At 41.1% G+C, this 25,198-nt stretch overlaps 1 protein-coding gene across 2 annotated transcripts in view; it reads right to left on the bottom strand.

Moving 5' to 3' along the window:
- The window catches only part of LOC134607815 (lymphocyte antigen 96-like), a 71,836-nt gene that overhangs the window by 19,836 nt on the left and 26,802 nt on the right, over positions 1-25,198 (bottom strand). The gene's annotated exons all lie outside the window — the stretch shown is intronic.

The following is a 25,198-nucleotide window of genomic DNA, read 5'->3' on the forward strand; positions in this document are numbered from 1 at the left end:
ACTGTACTAGTGAGTTTTATTTAAAAAAAAGTGTAAAAATGTCCTCGTAAATATTCATTGCCTGTCTGTGTTACAAATATGCAGTATACAGACAAATGCATAGTATCGATAATAATAATAATATGCAATTATTATATCTAACAAGTTACAAAACTTCAAAAGTAAATGTCTATGTAAAGACTAAAATACAGATTTTCCCACAATATGGGTGTACTCTAACTGTTACTGATACAAGGTCTGTAGTTGTCAAGTTGGGGCAATCCCTACACACAGAGAATAGGGAAACAGTAGCTAGTATGAAGGAAAAGATAACGTGATACGTATACCGGAACTGAGAGTGACCGGGTTTAACATGTGCCCAAGACTGGTGAAAATGCAGTGTCAGAATGTAAGCCTTTGTCAAGGATTCCAGACGTATTCATGAAATGATTAAACAAGGTTACAGAAAATAAGAATGGTCAACATGAAGCCGGGTCAGTAACAAGAACACCAAATAATCAGAGCACACTCTTGGGCAATTATAATCCACGACAGGGTAATAATCCCAAGGAAGAGGGAAGTATATATTGGGATAACCCCAAAGCTATGGGACAGCATCATCACCCTTCGTCAAATCAAACAAAGGGGTGTGACTTGAGAAGGGAAAATGATGTGTCCCACAAATATGACCAGATGAAATGTTACTATAAATTAATTTAGAATTACAGGGTCCTGTAACTTTAAGGACTCTTGTAGAAACATAGAAACATAGAATGTGCCAGCAGATAAGAACCGATTGGTCCATCTAGTCTGCCCAAATTTCTAAATACTTTCATTAGTCCCTGTACTTATCTTATAGTTAGGATAGCCTTATGCCTATCCCACGCATGCTTAAACTCCTTTACTGTGTTAACCTCTACTACTTCAGCTGGAAGGCTAGTCCATGCATCCACTACCCTCTCATTAAAGTAATACTTCCTGATATTATTTCTAAACCTTTGTCCCTCTAATTTAAGACTATGTCCTCTTGTTGTGGTAGTTTTTCTTCTTTTAAATATTGTCTCCTCCTTTACTGTGTTGATTCCCTTTATGTATTTAAATGTTTCTATCATATCCCCCCTGTCTCGTCTTTCCTCCAAGCTATACATGTTAAGATCCTTTAACCTTTCCTGGTAAGTTTTGTAGGCGGTACAAGGTTGCCATGATGACTCAGCAACCTCGCAAGATCATTGAAGTGCAGAACATGTTCTGCTCATGAAGCAGAGGAACACCGCGCAGCCTCCGATTCCAACTGGAGCCTGCAAGTTCCACATGGCAGCCGGAGGTATGACCGTAGTAAGGCTTTGGTGCCAAGTAAAATCCATTTATAACTCTTTCACTAAGAGGACCTGTCACGGCAAGGGTGCATAATTTATTATTACACCCTTGGAATATTATCCTTTAATGTAATTTGTGTAGTAAATGGCACAAATTACAGAGATGTTATTGCTGAGGTCAACAGGGGTTACATCTTTTGAAGCTGGGACCCCCACAGAGGTCAGTTGACAGTTGACAGTTGACAGTTGGCTCCCAGACTTGGTGTTGTCTAGTCATTGGGGAAGAGGGATTATTATTACGCTGCCTGTGTTTTACCTGTTTTTATCCTGACTACCAGCGGAGATACCGTGATTATACTGCTACTCCGCTACAGTAATTAGGACTTCTGTATTTTATCCTTTTTGTTTTTATCTGTTGTTGGTGTAAATAACTTGTTTATCATGTATTGTTATATGCACTGTGACTATTCTTTGTTCATAATAAACATTCATTTATTAAGTTCTGCCTTTGTCTGGTTAAGAATCACGTTACCTGAAGAGACTAGTTAGTATTTTTGTAATTCCTAATATTGTACTAAGTAATATTTGGTGGGTTTTATTGTTGATTAACCTGGGGGACCAATGCACCCCATTTATAAATTGTCTTGGTGGTGGCCGCGTTAAAATAGTAATGGTTATATCATTATGTTTAAGTGTGGGTAGTGTTAAAAAGGGGGATTTTGTCATTATTTCCGGTCTAGTGAAGACAAATAGTGTACTTTAACCCTTTCACCACCACAACTACGTCACGCACACTCTTGGAGTAGGGTGCGTTCGTGACAGGACCAATAGGAAAAGAACATATCAGAACAAGCACAGGAATGAGTGTCAAGGAAGGATCAAGCTCCGCAGTAATGGGGGTCAAAAGAAGTTTATTAAGACATGAGTGCTGAGACAATACAAGTGCAGTACAGGAAATTAGGATTATTTGCATTTATTTACACTTTCAAATAACACTAAAACTCTAAAAAGTCACTCCCAAGTAAAATGATATTTGCTAAAGATGTGGTGCACAGACTGCAGATTTTATTCACATTTGGTGGAAATGTAACCCACCCCAGCTTTTCTGGCAAATGATTAGAAGAGGAATAGAGATTTTAATGGGCAAAAAAATTAGACTTTAAACAAGAAGTGTTCTTGTTACACTTGAATTTAAAAAAAAAAAAGATATCAAAGATAGAAAAATAATTCATGATACATATTTTTATTGCGTCTAAATACCGAATAGCAAAAAATTGCAAAACAACATTTACACCTCGTTGGTCTATAATTAAAAGCCAAATAATAAATCAGTTTACCATGGAAAGTGGTATTCAACAACAACAACAACAAAATGAGAAAAATGGCAAGCTAAGATGTTTCGATGAGTTTGTCTGTTAAATGATAAAAATAACTAGGGATTTTTTTTTTATTTTCCAGGATTGATGGTTGTCTGTTTTGGCATTTGGCTCCTTTCCCCTCCGCCCTCCCTCTCTGATACATCTTTTGGCAAATTGTCTTTGTTAAATGTCTTTCTGTATGTCAGGATTGTGTAAAGAAGGGGGCGTGGCTAACTGGAGAGCCACATGGACTTGTCCTGCTGAGCTCCCGGCTTACAATGCTAAAATCCCGGTAATTGAAGGGCTACAGAAGTGCCATAGGTAACCCCAAGAAGGTCCATTCAAGCCACAACACCTGAGGAAAGACCCCCAATGCTAAAGGGGGCTCCCCTACTAAATATTTCCAAGATTCCTCGGACCCTCACTGCCGTACCAATGGCAAATATACTACATAGTCCGCATTTCTTCCCGGTTACTATGCTAACAAAATATTTTATAATTCCTGTTCCATTCCCTATGGTTTTGCATGCCTTACAGGCCAAACAGCCTATGAAGCCCTCAAATTGGTAAAAATTTTTGTGATTCTTTCTGATATGTTTAATACTGTAACTCGTTAAGGAGTTTTTTTTTATTTATTTTTATTATTGAAGGGTGGTCAGGGAGAGATGGACCTAAGATCCTATAAAACTCTGCCTCCATGACATCTCCTATGGTGACATGGAAAGCCCACAAACGTGTGATACGTGGAGTCCTGATTGCCATAGCATCCCCCCCTCCCCCCAAAAAAGCAAAGAAGAGAAGCAGAAGCAAAAAATTATATCTCCATGATCAGGGACCTCGAAAACAAACACCAAGCCATGCTATCACTAGCAGACTATAACAGTCTGATAACGTGAGATCCAAACTACAAGTTCTGCTAAACGCCCAAACAAAGCATAAGTTATTACTAACCGGGGGGGACGGAGCTAGCCAGCGAACAAGGCAGACGCACATGCCTAGAGCTCCGGCGAGAACACTGATAATAACAACGATAAATCGGATGAAATTGTCTGACTGTCACCCAAAAGAGAGCCTGACACTATGGGGAAGAAAACTAAATAAAGGAAAATCGATATGACCTCCTCTTCCCAAGATATCGTCACTCTGCTCGGGGTCACTCCACGGCTGCAGCCTGCCAAGATGGTGCCTGTGAGAGGGGACATCGACAGCGGTTCGGAAGAAAGTGAAACAGAAGCCGTCCCACACCCCACCATACAGGGTACCCACCTGAAGGGCGACAGGCAAGATCTACCCTCAGCCTGGAACAAACGCCGGCAAGCAAAGCTGATATACAAAACTTGCTTAGGGAAATGAAGACCCTATTTGCTGCAGACATTGCACTGGTCCGGAAGGACTTGGGGGTAATCACTGCTCGAATTGCTGGAAGACTCTGGTGACATTGCACAATGCCGGCAAGATGCTCAGCAGTCCGAGCTGGACAAGCTCAAGCAAGCAAATCTCCTCATGGAGAGCAGAATAGCAGTGCTGGAAGACTCCAAGAGACAGTGCAATCTTAAGACTTGGGGTGTCACTGAGGATGTTACGGACTCCGAAATCCCTCACTACCTCCGCTGCCTGCTAAGCAGCATACTCACAACATCCAAAGCCAAAGCGATCCCGCTGGACAACTACTTCAGGATCCCAAAGCCAGCTAAGGCCCCGGACGTGGCTCCCAGGGACTTACTAATATGCTTTCAATCAATGCGCAGTAAACAGATGGTACAAGCAGCCACCCGCGACGCTCCTTCATACCATTTCGAAGGAGCCGACCTTACCTTCTTTAACAACCTGATGCGATCCACTATGGTCTGGCGGCAATCACTCTGTCCAGTAACCCAGCACTTGAGACATCACGAAGTGGTATACCGCTGGGGTCCTGGCCGCAAGCTTACTGTGCTCCACGACGGGAAGAGAGTCCAGCTACAGCACCAATCGGACGCAGGGAAACTCTTCAGGACACTGGGACTGCCTACCCAAGAGGCCCTACAGGCAAACACTCCAGGTGCGGACCCCGAACCATCGACCCAGATGTGGGATGTGAGAAATGCCCTTCTACCTGAAAGCCAGAACCGCGGCAGCGGAGTCAAACCTGGTCGGCACATGAAATTCGTCTCCGGTACAGGGAAGTTCTAACAACCCTCGGACGCTCACACTACTAATACAGATTGTCTTCAGTTTACTACAACCTATTTCAATGTTATTTGTTCTTGCTAATCAATGTTTCTCCATAATTGCTCTCACCTGCGAATCAACCTTCTCTCTCCGCCCCCACCCCCCTATTGCAAGCAAACTACTTTAGAGTATAGGCTACTCGTACTAAAAAGTGCAATGTTAAATTGAAAAGAACTAGACTTATGACAGCCTCACAGCATCGTATTTTATATATCACTTGATATCACTTGACATGTGCAGCTGTTAATGATTTTCCTTGTCTGCACAAATTTTTTTAGCATTATATGCCTTCCACAGTCTGTATGGTTTCTATATGCTACAATAAAATATAAATAAAATAAAATAAAAAAGTTATTACTAACCAAACATAAATACTGCACACAAGGGGGCAATTGTGGAAACTTACTAGCTAAAGCCCTGCTAAAGACCTGCTTTACATGGTCTCCAATCCAATAGACAGAATACCACACCTCTTCCAAGAAATCACAAGCTATAACGAATTCTCGAACTTCCAAGTTAACTTTGCCAAGAGTAAACTCCTGGCACTAAACATAACGTCAGATACCAAAACAGACATCTTGCAAAATTGTCTCTTTAAATTCTGCACTTACTACAAGCGCTTCAAATCTCTTTTCCAAAATCTTTTTTCACAGAATATAAAAAACTTTCACTTCATTAGTATGGGCTGATAAACATCCCTTTCCTCACTCTGAACAGGCCTAAATCCCTAGGGGGCTGGGCCCCCCTAACATTGAAACATATCAAAAAGCAGTATGTCTAACAAGGGTTTATGAGTGGTCAATCCCTAATACCACAAAAAAATGAGTGAGACTGGAAGCCTCAATGTTCCGGATACCAATATACACAATTCCTTGGCATAAATTGGGCAGGGCATTTGTACACCCACAACACTCCACTCACCCAACTATTATTCCCACCCTGAGAGGCTGGATGAGCATGAGAAACCTAAAATCGATCTCGACACACCCATCTCCTATATATCCGCTAACCCAGAACCCTCTATTTCAACCAGGGCTCTCTCCAACCGCATCTGAAACATTTTATACCTTGAGATGCCTGACTCTGGGAGCTCTGCAACACACCTCAGGGATTACCCCGCTTACTACATTACTACCAGATGGGAATCCAACTGCGCTGCAACAGTTTAGATACACTCAACTGACACATTTCCTCATGTTCACACCTGACATCACCCAGTTCGAAACATATTGTACAACACACAAGCCAACCTGTAAACACCTCATCTTCTATGCGCTGATTTGTCAGGACTCTTTACCATACACTTCCATCATACACCCAATCATGGGCCAAAGACCTAGCGATGGACAATATATTTCTTTGAATACAAAAATCATCTACCAATATGCCAAAAAATAACTCATGAGATGGCACTACGCGCCAGCTCGTTTACACACCCTGTTACCAACAACGTCCGACAAATGTTGGCGTTGTAATCAGGATAATAGCACTACAACTCACACCTGATGGACATGCCAAAAAATGACTCATGAGATGGCACTACGCGCCAGCTCATTTACACACCCTGTTCCCAACAACGTCCGACAAATGTTGGCGTTGTAATCAGGATAATAGCACTACAACTCACACCTGATGGACATGCCAAAAAATAACTCATGAGATGGCACTACGCGCCAGCTCGTTTACACACCCTGTTACCAACAACGCCCGACAAATGTTGGCGTTGTAATCAGGATAATAGCACTACAACTCACTCCTGATGGACATGCCCCAAAATTGCTAAATATTGGGAACACATAACTAAACTTCTCCACACCATTGCCGGGGTCCATATCCCACTTGACCCGAGGCCTGTGCTGTTCTATCTATTCCAAATGCAACTGCCTAGACACACATCAATGTTGATTATGCACCTCCTGTCAAATGCCAACCTCCTAATTCCCTTGCATTGGAAGAAAACCCGAAGCACCCACGATTCGGGAATGGATCCAAAAAGGATCCTAATATGTCATGATCTATCCTATGTTCCCTCCAGACAGAGTCTTTGCATATTCCTATATCCCTCTGCCCTCACACCCACCCTCCTCTCTTCGTTCCTGCTCTCGTCTAAGACTCACAATAGTATGGTTATTCAGATAATTGAGATTGATTATTATTATTATTATTATTGCCATTTATATAGCGCCAACAGATTCCGTAGCGCTTTACAATATTTTGAGAGGGGGGGGATGTAACAATAAATAAGACAATTACAAGAAAACTTACAGGAATAATAGGTTGAAGAGGACCCTGCTCAAATGAGCTTACAGTCTATAGGAAGTGGGGTATTAGAAACATTAGGATAGGAAATATCAAGTAGGAGTGAAGCAGAGCTGGAGGAGAGAGCAAAGCACTATCCCATAGGGACAGGTATGTAAGGGAGAGATTACTCTGGGAGGCCATACGCTTTCCTGAAGAGATGGGATTTAAGGCCCTTCTTAAATGATTGAAGACTAGGGGAGAGTCTGATGGCAGTAGGCAAGTTATTCCATAGGAGAGGAGCCGCCCGTGAGAAGTCCTGCAAGCGTGAGTATTGATGTATATTGATGTATTGATGTATATATATACCTGATAGCCTACTTTCCTACCTCTCTACGCTATTGAACTGAACTTCAATACTTAAACTTTTTCTTATACTACCCCCAGCCCAGTACTATATACATCGTTGTCTAGGTTACAACATAAATATTCAACCTCTGTCAATCATTACTCAACACATTAAAGACATAGGTTACTCGAAGAACACACTTTGTTATGTCTCAAGCACCAATTACTGATTGTACAGATCTTCCTTTGATAGGTCAAGTTGCACTTGATGATGGATGCAGACAGATGTATGTTTTATTCCTCTTGTAATCATAATTCTTTACCACAATAAATGTATTTATTTTTTTTAATGTGTAAAGAAATATAATGATAATGGATGAGATAATTCTCTAATAATGTTTTATGTAACTTTATATATTATGTACAATTTTTCTACACTTAGCATTAATTAAAGTGAAATAATTTTAAAAAATGAACACTAAAACTCTAAAAAGCCATTGTCAAGTAGAAAAAGAGAATAATAATGTAATGTGAATTGAAACTACACAAAGAAGAGGAAGTAGAGACAACAAAAAGCTTTCAAAAAATAGAGTCACACTGAGGTCATGCTAGGTACTTCACATGCTTATTAAATTAGTGTGATATGTTATATTTCTTTGATTTTTGTTTTGGTTTTCAAATTCATATTTTATTGGCAGTTGGGATGTATAACAGAGGAAGAGAAGGCAAGAAAAATAAACACATTGGAAGCATCTGATTATAGGGCACTGTCTCACAAAAAGAGAAAGGCATCAAAACAAATTTGTCACGTGGTTTGTTCCAAAACAAAATATCCAAGAGATTGTAATCTTGATTGCTCAACTCATTCCTAGCAGTGGATAGTAGAGTGAGACTCTGTGTCAGCTTAAAGGAAAATTGTAGGCACTTTAGGGACACAGCATCAGTAGTAAAAGAACAGCATGAAGGAAAATGTCTGTCATGTGTCTTTAAACTTAAGCTAATTGAAAGAAGAATATTGCAATATACAATATGTCACTGGTTCACAACTCTATCCTCACAAACACAAGGAATTTTGGCTTTCGTAATTTCTCCATTTTCTCACTTAGGCTGGCTCAGCATCATGAGAAGCATAGTTGACAGACATCTGGAGTGCCAAGGTTAGCTACCATTGTTACAGAATCTGAAACAAGAGACGCATGATATTAAATGTATGCTTACTAATGCAAGGAGCCTAAATAACAAAATGGGGGAACTAGAGGCATTAGCATACACTAAACAATATGATATAATAGGCATAACTGAAACATGGTGGGATGAGACACATGACTGGGCAGTTAACTTAAATGGGTACACATTATTTAGGAAGGATAGGAAAAACAAGAAGGGTGGTGGGGTATGTTTGTATGTCAACCATGATTTAAAGCCAAATCTTAAGCAAATTGAATGCGATGAGGAAAATGTGGAAGCTTTATGGGTAAATATCTGCTTGGGGGAAAAGAAGGGAAACCAACTATTGGTTGGGATATGTTATAAACCACCTAATGTTAATATTGACGAGGAACAACAGCTGTTTGAGCAAATTGAGAAAGCTGCAAATCTTGGTAACACTTTAATTATTGGAGATTTTAATTACCCAGACATAAATTGGGACATAGGGACTGGTAGCTCAGCAAAGGGAATTAGGTTTTTAAACTTGTTAAATGACAACTTCATGTCACAACTTGTACAAGCACCAACTAGAATGGACGCTTGTCTGGACCTGGTTTTAACAAACAACGTTGATCTTTTGACCAACATTCAAGTAGGTGAGCACTTGGGAAATAGTGATCACAATATAGTGTCCTTTGAAATAAACTCAAAAAAACAAAAGCACATGGGGTATACTAAAACATATAATTTTAAAAAGGCCAATTTCAATAAGATAAGGGAAGCTTTACAATATATTGACTGGCATAAACTCTTTAGTGAAAAGAACACTGAGGATAAATGGATCATCTTCCAACAAATATTAGAAAGGTACATTTCTCAGTATGTACCATTGGGAAATAAGTATAAAAGAAACAAATTAAAACCAATGTGGCTTAGTAGAGAAGTAAAACAAGAGATTAAAAATAAGAAAAGGGCATTTAAAGCATTTAAATCAGACAAATCAGATGCATCTTATAAAAGATATAAGAAAGCAAATAATGCGTGCAAAAAGGCAATTAAACTTGCTAAACTTCAAAATGAAAAAATGATAGCTAAAGAGAGCAAAACCAACCCCAAAGCATTTTTTAAGTACATAAATTCCAAAAAACCCAAAAATGAAAGTATAGGTACACTTAAAACTGAAACGGGGGTGTTAGTTAATGAAGACCAAGAAAAGGCAGGAATTCTAAATAACTATTTCTCCTCCGTATATATTAAAGAAGAACCCATGGCAATAGATGTGCAAATGATTGCTACTAAAAACTTGCAGAATAATTGTAATTGGTTAACTCAAGACAATGTGCTGCAGCAACTAAAGAAAGTTAATATAAACAAGGCTCCAGGGCCTGACGGTATCCATCCACGTGTACTTAAGGAACTAAGTGTAGAAATAAGTGAACCTCTGTTTTTAATCTTTCAAGATTCTTTTCTTTCAGGAAGTGTTCCGGAGGATTGGAGGAAGGCAGATGTGGTTCCTATATTCAAAAAGGGTTCAAAATCCTTGCCTGGAAATTATAGACCTGTGAGCTTAACTTCTGTGGCTGGTAAAATATTTGAAAGGTTATTAAGGGATAATATTCAAGAATTCCTTGAGAAGAATATGGTTATCAGCAAAAATCAGCACGGTTTTATGAAGCACAGGTCATGTCAAACTAACTTGACTGCGTTCTACGAAGAAGTAAGTAGAAGTATAGATCAGGGTGTTGCAGTGGATGTGATCTATTTGGATTTTGCCAAGGCATTTGATACAGTTCCACACAAAAGATTAGTGTTCAAACTCAAGGAAATCGGTCTCGATGAAAATGCTTGTTCTTGGGTAGAACATTGGCTTAAAAACAGAATACAAAGAGTTGTCGTTAATGGTAAATTTTCAAGCTGGACAGAGGTGGCAAGTGGTGTCCCTCAGGGGTCTGTTCTGGGACCCCTTCTATTCAACATTTTTATAAATGATCTTGAAGACAGCATTGAAAGTCATGTTTCAGTGTTTGCAGATGACACAAAACTTTGTAAAATAATACAATGTGAGCAAGATATTACTTTGCTGCAGAAGGATTTAGATAGACTGGAGGACTGGGCACTCAAATGGCAGATGAAATTTAATGTTGAAAAATGCAAAGTTATGCACTTCGGCGTAAAGAATACACAAGCAACGTATACCCTTAATGGAAGCGAATTAGGGATAACAACACACGAAAAGGACTTGGGAATTGTTATAGACAACAAACTATGCAACAATGTGCAATGTCAATCAGCAGTGGCCAAGGCCAGTAAGGTATTGTCATGCATGAAAAAGGGCATTCATTCTCGGGACGAGAATATCATTTTGCCTCTCTATAAATCACTGGTAAGACCACATATTGAATATGCTGTGCAATTTTGGGCACCTGTTCTAAAGAAGGATATCATGGCACTAGAAAAAGTGCAGAGGCGGGCTACAAAATTAATAAAAGGAATGGAACATATCAGCTATGAAGAAAGGTTAACAAATTTAAACCTATTTAGTTTAGAAAAACGTCGCCTGAGAGGGGATATGATAACATTATACAAATATATTCGGGGCCAATACAAACCATTGTGTGGAAATCTATTCACAAACCGGACTTTACATAGGACACGAGGCCATGCGTTTAGACTGGAAGAAAGAAGATTTCGTCTAAGGCAAAGGAAAGGTTTTTTTACTGTAAGAACAATCAGGATGTGGAATTCTCTGCCTGAAGAAGTGGTTTTATCAGAGTCCATACAGATGTTCAAACAGCTACTAGATGCATACTTGCAAAGACAGAATATTCAAGGATATAATCTTTCAATGTAGGGTAATAACTGCTTGATTCAAGGATAAATCTGACTGCCATTCTGGGGTCAATAAGGAATTTTTTGTCCTAGCTTGTTGCAAAATTGTGCTTCAAACTGGGGTTTTTTTTTTGTTTTTTTTTTTCTCTTTTGGATCAACAGCAAAAAACAGGTGTGAGGAAGGCTGAACTTGATGGACGCAAGTCTCTTTTCAGCTATCTAACTATGTAACTATGTAACTATGTAAATGTATTTCACAGACGTGATGCTGGATGTTTGCAGTTTGTTACTTCCCCCCTAGATGTTTCCCCTTTTCACTCAGTAGTTCTGTAGTTATTGTCTGACCCTGACAGCCAAGGGAGCTGCATTGTTGACTGGGTTGCGGAGAAGAACTTGCATATTTAGAAAGAAAATAAAGAAGTAGAATAATATGGGTATGGGAAGTTGGATCATTCCAGCACTGTTATGTATACATATTCACTGCACAATGCCAAGCACACAACTTTTGACACTAGTTTAAGAAAATGATTTGTATATTGACAGTATCAATTCAACCATTTTAATACATTGTGTGAGATGAAGGGCCATAGCTGAAGATTTTGATGGACTTAAAATGGTCTGGATTAAATCAGTGCTGGATTACGGTTACCCATGGTCCAAGGCAGGATGCCAGATTGGGGCCCACTCTTATAGTCCTAAAATCTGTTTTTGAGTATTTTTTGTTTGTGATGGGGAGCGTAAGAGTTGTAGGGGAGTGTCCCTATGTGTGCTGGCAATGGGTTGACATAAATAGAACAACAAAAGAATAAATGCTTAATAAATATTTATTAGTGAGATAAAGCTAAATGCAGAACATTTTGCCCAAAGGATGAGGCATCCAGGCAGTAATGTTTGACATGTGTTGGGTGAAGACCATGCTGCAGGACATCAAATAGACTCCCTAGAAGTGTCCGCAAAAGATGCTCAGGAGGTTGAGACAGCCCTAGTAGAGTAAGCCTTAATGCCTTTAGGAATGGGTTTCCCTGCCACTTTGTAGGCCCTTTGAATAGGTGAAGTTATCCATCTTCTAATAGTCGCGACTTAGGCCACTAACCCTATGCGCTGCCCAAATAGAGGAATAATAAGGTAGTCTTTTGGACGTCTTTAGTTCTGTCCAGGTATATTCTGGTTATGACTACATCAAGTTTCTGCCACATCATTTTCTCTGTAGTAGTGGGGTCTGTAAAAAATTAAGGAAGGACAGTTTCTTGATTAATGTGGAATTAGAAATGACCTTCGGAAGAAACTCTGGGACCAAGCAAAGAACTGCAGACATTAAATATAGCTATCTTTCAGGTGATGGGGAACTATTTTGCGCTTATCGCTTGAAAAAAAACCATATTTAATCTCCACTCTCCTGGATCCACATAATTCTGGCTCAGAAAATCTGCAATGTCGTTGTCTTTCCTGGAAAGATAAATTGCTGACAGACTTTCTAGATCCATTTGGGCCCAGAAATGTATTTATTTTGTTTCTTGCTCCTTGTCCCACCATGGTGTTGATATACGCCACAGCTGTAACGTTGTCTACCTGGACTTTGACCCATTTGTAGATGTTTGAAGTCCATCAAGGCCTTTTAAACTGTATGGAGTTCCAAAGTGTTTGATTGCAGATTCTTGAGCTAAGTGTTTCTGGTACTGTGCACCCGAGCCTTTCCCACTGCCATATGTTGTCACAATTTCCTAATCTGGGTCCTGTAGAGGGAAACCTCTCCTGATATTGAAGTCTTTCATCCACCAATGCAGTATTAGTGTTACTTTTAACTTACGTTAGTGTGTTTTTCTTGAACAAATTGATTGTAGTTTTCCTGAATTTGTCTGAGATTCCAGTGAGCCCACCTGATTAAAAAAATTGTAGAGAACAGAGTTCCCAACAAGCTATTATATCTGGTCTCTAACATACCCCAGAATATTGCCACTGCATTCACCTCTTCTAAGAGTCTGATGATTCTGTCTTCTGTCAGTGAGCACTTAAGAAATGCATCTCTTGGGATTGTTCTAGTCGACCTTTCCTGATGTTCACTACCCATCCAAAGTTTTGTAAGGCTTGAACAACCAAATATCTTTGTCTAGTTAAATCCAGAAGACAACTGTTTGCTATTAGAAGATTGTCAAGATAGGGGAAGATCTTCACTGCTTTCTCTCTCAGGACTGCTATGATACAAAATCATACAGTTGAAAAAGTTCTGGGGGCAGAAGTTAGACCCAAAGACATTCCTCAAAACGCCCACCAAAAAATCCTGATGTAATTGAAAAAAAAATCCAAGTTGGTCCATCGAAGGTTCCAAAAGGTTGAGTTTGCATAGCATAGAAAGTCTGTTAATGGCTTTTCCACACTATGGCGTTTTAGTCAGTGCGCTCTGACTGATTGGGGGATATTGCATTTTTGTCTATGAAGCCAAAACTCCATGCACTGACCTTGGTTTCATTTTTAGGTTTTTAGTTTTTCAGGATAATTCACTAAATTCCAGATTTTGTGGACAAAATCCTGTGAAAACAGCCAAATTCCAACCAGACTGGCAGTTCTCATATTTACTAAAGGTAATTCAGGTTGGAATTTGGCCAACTCAACTGAATCTGCACCAATCGGCAGGATGCATTTAGTGTCTAGTTTAAAATCAGTGCTTTTTGGGACCACGTCCTATACAAACTATAGAATTTGGAATATTTCTAAAGCGCTGATGTTAAAAAAGATTCAGGACCTTTATATTAAGATTACCGTATATACTCGAGTATAAGACGAGTTTTTCAGCACATTTTTTGTGCTGAAAACCCTGCACTCGTCTTATACTCGAGTTAATGTCTGTATTATGGCAACTTACGTTGCCATAATACAGACCAGGACCACCGGGCTCATTACAAGCCCGGCGGTCCTGTTGGGGGCTGGCAGAGAGCTGTAACTTACCTTCACAGCAGCTCCTGCCAGCTCCCTTCTCTCTCCTCCGGTCAGCTCCCTTGCAAGTCTCGCGAGAGCCGCGGGGTCAGAGAGTTGCCATGGGTTACCTTGGCAATGCTTAGCGCGGCCGCGAGACTTACAGTGGAGCTGACCGGAGGTGAGAGAAGGGAGCTGACAGGAGCTGCTGTGAAGGTAAGTAACAGCTCTCTGCCAGCCCCCTCCTGCACAGCACATCCACTGGACCACCAGGGAGTGAGAGCCCCCTCCCTGCCATGTATCAAGCAGGGAGGGGGGACGAATAAAAATATAAATAAATACAAATTTAAATAATAATAATATAAAAATAAAATAATAATATAAAAAAAATAATATTAAAACAATAATAATTAAATAAAAATGCCCACCCCCCACCAAGGCTCTGCATCACACACACAAACACACTCTGCATCACACACACACTCTGCATTCATACGCACACACTGCATTCATACACACACACACTGCACTCTTACACTGCACTCATAAAGACACACTGCATTCATACAAACACACTGCATTATATACACACACACACACTGTAGCGGAGCTGCAATATTAAATCCCACGATCTCTGCTGGTATAGAAGGTAATCCAAAGTAAAGCGCTGGAAAAGAAGGCATTATCCCAAATCCCCCAGTAACCGGACGAAACACAGTTCAGGGAGTCAACTGACAATTTTTTTCATGGCTCCAGGAGTCAACTGACAATTTTATTCACGGCTCCAGGAGTTAACTGACAATTTTATTCACGACTGTTAGTCTATGCATGCTCTCTATTCTAAAACCTACGAATACATTTTTACACTAGGCTAACACAGCTATTTCAGACAACCTTTAAATGTTCTGCAATATGACCTAAAGTGGCTAGGTTTGCCACAATGCTCCCCCAGAACCAAGCCGGCATACACAGTCTGATCCCAACGGATCGGCTTGGAGATGTCCGGAGTACTACCCATACAAATAGGGTTGCAGCTTTTTAAGGGCCCACCCCACGCTGATCTCTAGGACATGGCTGAAGGTCCAGGTGAACAAAACCTGGAAGTAGGTATGCTAATGTTTTCCCTGTGCCCGTCTGGGCGATACCAATAAGGTCTGTTCCCTGCAGTATAACTGGCCACGCTACCTGAACCTCAGAGTGATCGGATGGAGCCGTGGTGTAGGCCTGCTGTCGAGTAATAACAGGGTATGCTTCTTGGACGGTAGGTTGGGAAACAAAGGCGGATTTGAGCTCCCCCAAGTCGTTTCCCAAGTTCACACCAGCTGGCAAATCCTGCATAATCCCCACCTCCACATTCCCATGCCCCTTCCCAATCCAAATGTACCTTGGCAGTGGGGACTTTGTAAATTGCTCCCACTGCCACTCGTATGGCCACACAGTCCCCAGTGAGATTGTTCTTTGGAACCAGATGATTCCATACCAGAGTCAAGGTGGAACCAGAGTCACGTAATCCTTGTATACTCTTTCCCTCCATGTGTACCACCTAGCGGTGCCCCTGTCGGTTGTCTGAGGCGGCTTGTATGGGGTTCACTTCGTGCAGGGGTCCCAGAGGTTCTTCTACGGATATGGCTGTCGTGTGTGGGACAAAGGGTTCTTTTTGGTAACAGTGTACCGCAGCTCAGTTATGGGGTGGTGTCCCCTGGTTATGCCAGGTTGGTCGGTTCCTGTTCCGTCGGCAATCTCTTTGAATATATCCTTGCTGGTTGCAGGTATAGCAGCGGGTTGGCGGTCGTGTATTGTACCTGGGAGGGTACGAGTTGTTGCTTACCCCTGGTCGTGGATGGGCCGAAGTGGTCACTGCTGGAAGAGGGGTGGTAGATCCATAAGCGGACCGGTGTTGCCTGTTGTCTGGGACTTGTACCGACATCACATCGTGTAGTATCCCCAGGGGCTCTTCGGTCTGATTAAAAAGTATCTCCTGGGTTGCTAGCTCCGCTTGGTAGTGGTGGGCGGCTGCTCTTGGTGCTGGATTCTGCCGTACCTGGCTCCATGCTTGGCGGCTCTGGTTCTGGGTACACTCTCTCGCCATGTGGCCCCATTGTTTGCACGTATGGCACTGGATATTGGCTCTGCCTTTATATCTGGATGGTGGAGTGTGCCCCCCCCCCCGGGGTTGGTCGGAATAGGGTTGCTGTGGGTGCAGTATGGGTAGCTGTATGAGGTTGAGCGATGGGTCGAGGGTACCCTCGGTTGAGGTTACCGTGATGCCTCCTGGCATCATAGTGCTGGTCTGCTAGTCTTGCAGCTTCTGTTAGGGTGAGGGGTTTTCTATCTCTCACCGATTCCTGTGCCTCAGGGGACAGGCCATTGAAAAACTCCTCCATGGTGGTTGCTTGACTGGCTTGTATCCACCCCTGGGAGGCTTGGTCTAGTTTGTGGGCCCACTCTGCGTGAGAGTCTTTCTCTGGTTTGCGCAACCCTCGAAACATGCGCCGGTATGCCTCTGGGGTAATGGCATATCTTTCTAGTATAGCCTGTTTTACCCGGGCATAATCTTTACTGTTCTCCCTGGGTACAGCCCGATAGGCTTCGGCTGCCCGACCTGATAGTTTGCCTGCTAGTAACGGTACCCACACTGCCTGTTCCAAAAATGCAAGTCACATAGCCTCTCAAAGTCTTGTAGATACCCATCAATCTCGTCTTTCTCTTCACAGAATATTTTAAACGCATGGTATGGGATCTTAGGCTTTACCTGGCTGACGACTGAAGCAGTAATAGACTCTGCTCTAGGAGGAGCATCCTGCAGTCCGTGTGCCATCACATACTCCTGCACATCCGCCATCAGTACTGTCAGTATTTCCAGGGGTACTGGCTGGGGTAAAAATTCCATCCTGGTCCTCATTTCCTTTTGGAAGGGGGTCTCTTCCATGGCTGGTGGGGGTGTAACACTGCGAGCTCTGTCTCCCTCCATCAATTCAGAAATCAGCACAGCTTTTGGCTTATTGCTGGCTATCTTACCCCTGGCTTCCAATAGTTCCTTTAACGTCTGCCGTTTCAATGCAGTGTAGTCTGTCTCCATTCACCTCTGTGTTCGGTTCTTTGTTGTATCCGAATTGCCATTCACTTTCCTGTTCGGTAGTTTCAATTACCCGAACACCACTTTTCGGCTGTAAGGTTGGATCCCGTCGCTTGCCACCAATTGTAGCGGAGCTGCAATATTAAATCCCAAGATCTCCGCTGGTATAGAAGGTAATCCAAAGTAAAGTGCTGGAAAAGAAGGCAATATCCCAAATCCCCCAGTAACCGGACGAAACACCGTTCAGGGAGTCAACTAACAATTTTATTCACGGCTCCAGGAGTCAACTGACAATTTTATTCACGGCTCCAGGAGTCAACTGACAATTTTATTCACGGCTCCAGGAGTTAACTGACAATTTTATTCACGGCTCCAGGAGTTAACTGACAATTTTATTCACGGCTGTTAGCCTAGGCATGCTCTATATTCTAAAACCCACGAATACATTTTTACTCCAGGTTAACACAGCTATATCAGACAACCTTTAAATGTTCTGCAATATGACCTAAAGTGGCTAGGTTTGCCACACACACTGCATTCATACAAACACACTGCATTATATACACACACACACACTGCATTCATACAAACACACTGCATTATATATACACACACACACTGCATTCATGCACACACACTGCACTCATACACACATACACACACCGCATTCATACAAACACACTGCATTATACACACACACACACTGCATTCATTATATACACACATTGTAAATAAATATTCAATTAATATAATTTTTTGGGGATATAATTTTATTTAGAAATTTACCAGTAGCTGCTGCATTTCCCACCATAGTCTTATACTTGAGTCAATAAGTTTTCCCAGTTTTTGGGGGTAAAATTAGGGGTCGACTTATACTCAAGTATATACGGTAAGTACTACTTCCCTGCTGGTAACAGTTAAAAAAAAAACCTTGGTGCTGTCTGCTAGCCACAGGTGAGGAAAGGGAGTGATCTGTCCACTCCTATTATTTAAATTAATGTCCCCCAGCTAAAGCCGACACACCCCCAGGTGGAGGCACGCAAGGGGCTACTGGCCCCCCCACCCCCCATCCTCGATATTTTAGAAGCCTTATCCCCATGTGACTTGGACTTTCTAGTGACAGGAGAGAAATGTCTAGTAGACCCGCATGCCATGTTGGGGAACAAGGGAGGTCTACAACCTCCCTTATAGTAATATAGGGGTCATATTGACCTCCATGGGCTTTTTTTCTTTTTATTCTTTATTTTTTCTGTGCACAAGATAATACAGAGGTTCACTATGCCACAACAGCATAAGCAAACAGTGATAACAATGTAGAGCATATAAAGTGGCACATTTTTAAGTATAGTAATAAACAAGCTCAATTACAGGCTTAACAATGTTTTACTGCATTGTAGTGTAGTAAGTAAGTAGCTTGGCGGTGCGTTGCTAAATACTACTGCAGTGAATTGGGTGCTGGGACTTACTCGTCTGTGTGGGAGCTAAGACGTGTGATTTGAAGCAACGTAACAACAGACAAGGAGTTTAGTATTTACATGTAATTAGTGAATAACTAGCTGAGCTGGTAGGTTAACACAGTATACCCCCACGACTTTGTTCCTTTAATCTTATTTGCAGTATAGAGATTACCCCTGCTTGTGGGTGAGTGAAGGCTGTCTATGTGTTATGCATTGCAGCCCTGTGGTCCGTACATAGTGGTGTGTGAGGACATATATATATGAAATGCATTCAACAAGTAGATTAACTTAGCTTGATACATTGAGTCTCGCGTACTTGGACTGCTTTGGCAAACTAAAATAACAAGGAAACCTTAACTAAATAAAAAGTTAACTTGGCCAACTTGTGAGCAGCTGTGACAGTTAGCGGTGATGTTCTCTGTGGCATGGGGGTACTCGAGGCAGCAGACTGCGGTTACAAGTCCCCTAGAGTCCTGCAATGTCTGCGGTTCAGCCTATACCTTGTGCAGTCTTCTCCCATGTTAGTGGCATGCCGTTCTGCTTGTGTAGGCTCCCAGATGTGGGGGGATGTGGATCCCCAGGGTCGCGTGTAGGTTTAGTTGTCGATGTGTTGGTTAGCCTCCGGGTTGTGAGCCGTGCTGGGGTCACCGGCCTTGAACTGGGGCAGCTCCATGATTGCCGGACCGACGCGACTGCCCTCCTGAGTCTTGCGCCTCTTCGTGCCATCTGTTGGGTCAGGTTTGGTTTGCCCTTCTGGGGCTTAGTTCTTGGGTTGGATCGCCTGCAAGGGTGTCGAGCCTGGGTGTCTTGTTGCTTGCCTGTGAGTTCGGGCGCTGTCCCAAGAGGGCCCCTTGTCGGAGCAGGGCATTTGCGGGTGCAATGGTGGGGGCAGCTTCTGCTGAACTCCGTTTGGTGCCTCGTGATGATTTGCATGGTTGTTCTGTTTTCGGCGGTCGCATGTGAGCTCTCAATTGTTTCCAGAAGGAGGCGAAGATCACTTAAGCCGGTGCTCAGTGTCCCGCCATAAACTTTGTGGGTAGTCTGTGCGGACGGTATCCGCCATCTTGGGTTCCTTCGTGGCGGTAGGATTGGGGCTCCGTGTGTCCGTTTCTTTGTCTCCAGTCTGCAGGGAGGGCTTGTGGAGGTGGACCGGGATGACCCTCACCGGTCCAGAGGGGGGGAACGAGGGCCCAGTTCCTGGTGCCTGGCCGGTCGCGGCAGCAGGAGAGCGGCCGTCCCTCCCGCGCCCGCCATTTTTGTAGGCCTCACCATCGTGTCGGGTGATCGGGGTTCGATATGTCGCTTGTTTAATATATGCTTGCGTACCCCGATGTCCTTGCTCACTGGGTGCCTTTACTATCTCGATTTTGTGCCTTTTGCCAATAAAAATAAGCTTTGTTCGCTGTTCTCAGCAGGAGCTGCTTTAGTGAGCGTCCGCTCTGCTCCGAGGTCAGGCCCCGCCCCCCCATGGGCTTTTTTTTAACACTTATTTAACGTGGCGGCAGGCTAGCTAGTGCAGGCCAGCTGCCACATGATTAACTTTAACAACATGGAGAGTTTTTGAACTTTTAGCCCGCTGGCTGGTAAATAGTTCCGATTTGTAAAAAGCATCATATCCAAATTTCGGCTGTCTGGCATGGTTTGTGTGACTGAAATACAGACCTATTTTGGGCTTGTTCAGAGCCTGCTCTGCAAAATCTGGAAATTGTTACATACTGTGAACAATGTCTGGATTTTGCAATCCGAATGGCCCCATATTTCACTGATTGGTTTCACACCATTGAGTATGGTATATTTAGCTTTAGTTTTTTGTGTAACCTAAAAAACAGTGTATTATAGAGGCATAAATACTGATGGATCGTACAGCAGCTCATCAAACCCTTAAAAATGGCTTAAGAGGTAAAACCTGGTATTGGTATTGGCTTCTTGAAGTTTCCATAATCTCACAAAGTGTTCAAAAACAAAACAGACTAAAGTCTTTCATGGGTACTTTACCCAATAAAAAAACACAAGGTCATTATTTTACATTTATTTAATGAAGATCTAGGGACCAATTGGATGCTGATAGCCTTAATATTGGGTTGGGATGGAAGTTTTTACTTGTGACATATTACTAATGGTATGTCCAACCACTACAAGGTTTGTTTTACATCAAAGGTCAATGTACAATGTACTAAAACTAGATAATGAGATACACACTCACTGTTAAACCAGATGGCAGAATAACATGCAAACAATTGGCAAAGTTGATTAAAAGCTTTTTATTAACTATTGTGCTTTAAAAACAAGAGTAGCTGTTCCACACGCCACAAGCTCTATTTGTTCGCCAGCATACACGTTGAAATTTACCAGGAAAGTGCCCTGAAAAATAAAAAATAAATTTTTTTTTTTTTAAATTACAAATTACGTTTGTTTTTAAAGATGCTATATTTTTTCAGTAATGCACATAGTTTGCTTAAAGGATAGGTCCACAGAATGGGGTCAATAAGGCTTTGCTTGTGTAACTTTTCAAAAAATATTTTTTTCAAGCCTGAATTGGAAACCAAGCCAGCCTAAACTTACCAGAAAACATTTAACCCCTTAAGGACCAAACTTTTGGAATAAAAGGGAATCATGACATGTCACACATGTCATGTGTCCTTAAGGGGTATAAAGAAAACTCCTATTACCACAACAACTTAGGCACATTAAGGTTGTTATGGTGGGCAAGAGTGTCCACGTGCCATTCCAAGCATTTTGCAATGCTTCTGCCTCTTGGTTTCCTTGCTCTCTGCCTATCACTGGGTTCCCATTGAGAGCCATAGTGCGTTAAATAAATTTAAGTTGTTATAACAGTGGGAGTGTGCCTTTAAACCTTATGCACAAAATCAGTACAGCAGCTAGCAAAATAATGAAAGGACCTGGTCGCTAACATTGATTCCTTATATAGGGAAATATAGTACATAAACTCCATGAGTGTACGTGAACAAATCGAGTACACTTGAGTAGCATAGGGAGAATATCCATATAGAAGATATTCTCCAGCAGAATATCGAAATTCAAGCGCTAGAGCCTCACACATTAATTAATGTTATGAACAATGCAATCGAGCTGGCAAATGGAGCTCATTTAGAAGATGTCATGTTCCGTAACTAGTGAAACAAATCTCCGTACATTACGCATTCATTGTATGTAAAATCATTGAAGTTTGCTCAAAAATAAAAAAGTTATTGACTTCTCAAATCCTACTCTCAATTTTGGCTCACCCTGGTATATATGTATATATATAAGGAACACTATAGCAGCTACGAAAGATTATATTGGGTCTTTTATGGAGAAAGACGCAAAAAGACAGTTGACATAACGCAGTTGGGGTCATTTTTTTTTAGCTCTGAATTGAGGCTTTGTCCAACCAACTAATAGTTTGCAAGTTTTGCAGTTAATACTACTCCTCTACATATAGAAAAACAGCCCCAAATTACAAAAAAAGCATTTCCAATTAGTAAAACTTTAAAAGTGTAACAAGCAATAAATCTTGTAAAAGTAACAATCCAAGCATTGACAGTTGTTATGGTGCCAGGAGTACCCTGACACCCTCCCATGGTAAGCAGTCAAATGGTTTTAATAATGGTGTGAGGACATCAGTCAATTAAAAACTATTTTAATATAATAATGTATCACATTTTTAAAGGAAACAGTCTTTTATTTAACTGAAGTATATATAATTTTTTATTTTTTTTAATTAATCATACCGCTAGTATGTAACAGAATTTTTCAGCCCTATACATACACCTTGGGTCACAAAGTGTTGATTTACATGGCTTAGGCTGTCTGATGATGCCATTGCTCTGTGCAGGGAGTGAAGCAGGGCGTGAAGCAGGGAAGACCACAGAGACTATATAGAGGTTTGCAAACACTGTGTGACCCAAGGTGCATGTATATGGCTGAAGGATGCTGTCATACACTAAAGGTAGAGATCAGTTTTTCAAATTTTTGCATTGAAATGACAGCAATTAAAAAAGCTCAGCAATATTCCTGACCACTGATTTTCACAATACCTTCAAAAGAGGAAATAGAGCAAAACTTTTTTCCATCATAAGGTTTATAGTTTCTAGGGGGAAAAAAATATGAAAAAAATGTTTTAAGAACGGAAATAAATATAGTAACAAGACAAAACATAGAAAGTTCTCTCCAGGGCCCACTGGCAGTCTGTAATTTATTGTGAAGTGCATAAATACAAAATAGAAATGCATGAACCGCACCTTTATAGATGTGTATACCACCTTACAAAGTGATAAACATCACTTCTAATTCATTAAACTGTTTTCACCTAAACAGAGTTTAAACTTTTTCATGGCCCCCACCATGTGTATGGCTGGGGATTATGTATTGTGTAATAAGATTATTTCGTTCTGAAAATATGTAAAACTGGAAAAGTCACCAATAAAATGTGTCTGATATTTTTACTGGTTTCCATATTAATTGCCCCATTTTCAGTACTTTAGTATACCTCACTAATGAGGCCTAGCAAGTCCGAAACAATTGTCTCTGCTTGCTGTGTCTCTCGTGCAGAGAAAGCCGGCCTGCATTTTGGATCTGAACCACCCTTTTGGGGTGGGATCAGTCTGATATGCAAATGCCCAAGGTTCTCTTTGTAGTGGCGCAAGATGAGCTAAAACTAGCTTGATATCTGAGCAGGGACCCACTAATGGAGGGCAAGCAACTTGAGCTTTTATATTTTGCACTATTTTTTAGAGCAAGACACTTTGGCAAATCTGACCCTGTATTTGTATAAAATGTGCTTTACCAGGTTAACCATTTGCCTAAACATTTAAAATAGAATTTTATTAAGACACAGAGGCTCCTATTATGCTGCACTCTTTCTTTATTTCCTTAAGCAGCAAAGAAAAAAATATAACATTCAAACGGTGTGATAACAATAAATAGCATGAGAGTTATATCTTCCTAGCGACAGGAACAGCCAATCAGATTCCACTCTTCAGCATACTAGGCGATGATGAGTGATCTACTTCCTCTTTCTTTGCTGCTCCCTCAGTTAAGTAACACCAGGTCCCACGGTTTTCTTAACTGTGGGATCTTTTAAATCTTTTAAAAAAATGTATTATCTGCTTTTAATATTTGGTAGTATAGTTGATGTATTTTAATTATACAAATTTTAATTATACGTGTAGACGTCACCAGAGGAGGCGGAGACAGCTGTAGCTCATATCATCGCGCGGAGATCCAGCTTTGTGAAGCAGCAATTCAGCTCCAAGCTTTACGTATCGAGGACAGTGTCTCCAACACCATACCTAAACCAGCCGGGCAGTGAGTAGTGGCGTATGCCGTGCCTAACTCACCACTCTTTTCTGTAAGAGTCAGTTTGTTTGTTGCACAATTTTTAATACCTGTTTGGTCAATAAATTCTTTGTTTTAATCAATTTGAGCTAACTCACTTTGTGAGTGTATTTCTTTAGCCCTTCATTTGGGTATAATTTTGTGGGAATACACATAATATTGTAACGCTTGTACAATCTGCACCATCATTTGTTTCTTGTATATTTTCTCATGCATGTACTGAGGAATTCCTAAATGAAGGGCATCTCTTGAACAATAAGTATTATTCTTGGTTTGCCTTAATTTCCTCACATGTTCATATATATTTAGGCTATATCACCTAAATAGTTATTTTATGACACACTGCTCCACTCCCATCTACTCTTTTTTTCTATGTATATTAAGTGTGTTTGAGGGCATCACATTTAGAGTGTTTTGTAGCAGTAACTTTAAATCATACCAACTTTGAATAGTTTCTAAAATTTCCTTTATTGGAAGGGCGCTCCAGAATTACTATCTTGCTTGTATATTTATTGATTTATGTTGATCTATTGATTTATATTGATTTATTAAAATTTAATTTAGCTATTTTGTGTATGTAATTGCTTGTTTTTTATGGCCCTCCCCTAGGCCCAGTTTTATAAATAGGGCTCAGACACGTCTTCAGGGATTTCTGCTCCCTGTTCGTGAACCATTTACTGTCCAACCGCCACGCACTGGATTCAAACGTGCGCGTTTCATTCAGTTCTAGCGTTCAGGAGTTTTTTCCTGCAAACGCAGCGTTAGGGAGTTTGTTCTCGCGAACGCATATAGTGCCTTATACGTACGGCTATTTTATTTTATTTTATTTTTTTAATTCTTTATTTTTACTTGTGCATGAAGTAACAATAAAGCGTGCAGCGCCACGACAGCTTCTGCAAGCGGTTTGTCAGCATTTCAACATGTGGCAGTTTAAACAGCACAATATTTTTGTTTTAAAACATGAAAATTTCAGGATATGAAAATAACAGA

The sequence above is a fragment of the Pelobates fuscus genome, chromosome 4 (assembly GCF_036172605.1).
Source record: "Pelobates fuscus isolate aPelFus1 chromosome 4, aPelFus1.pri, whole genome shotgun sequence".
Taxonomy (NCBI): Eukaryota; Metazoa; Chordata; class Amphibia; order Anura; family Pelobatidae; genus Pelobates; species Pelobates fuscus.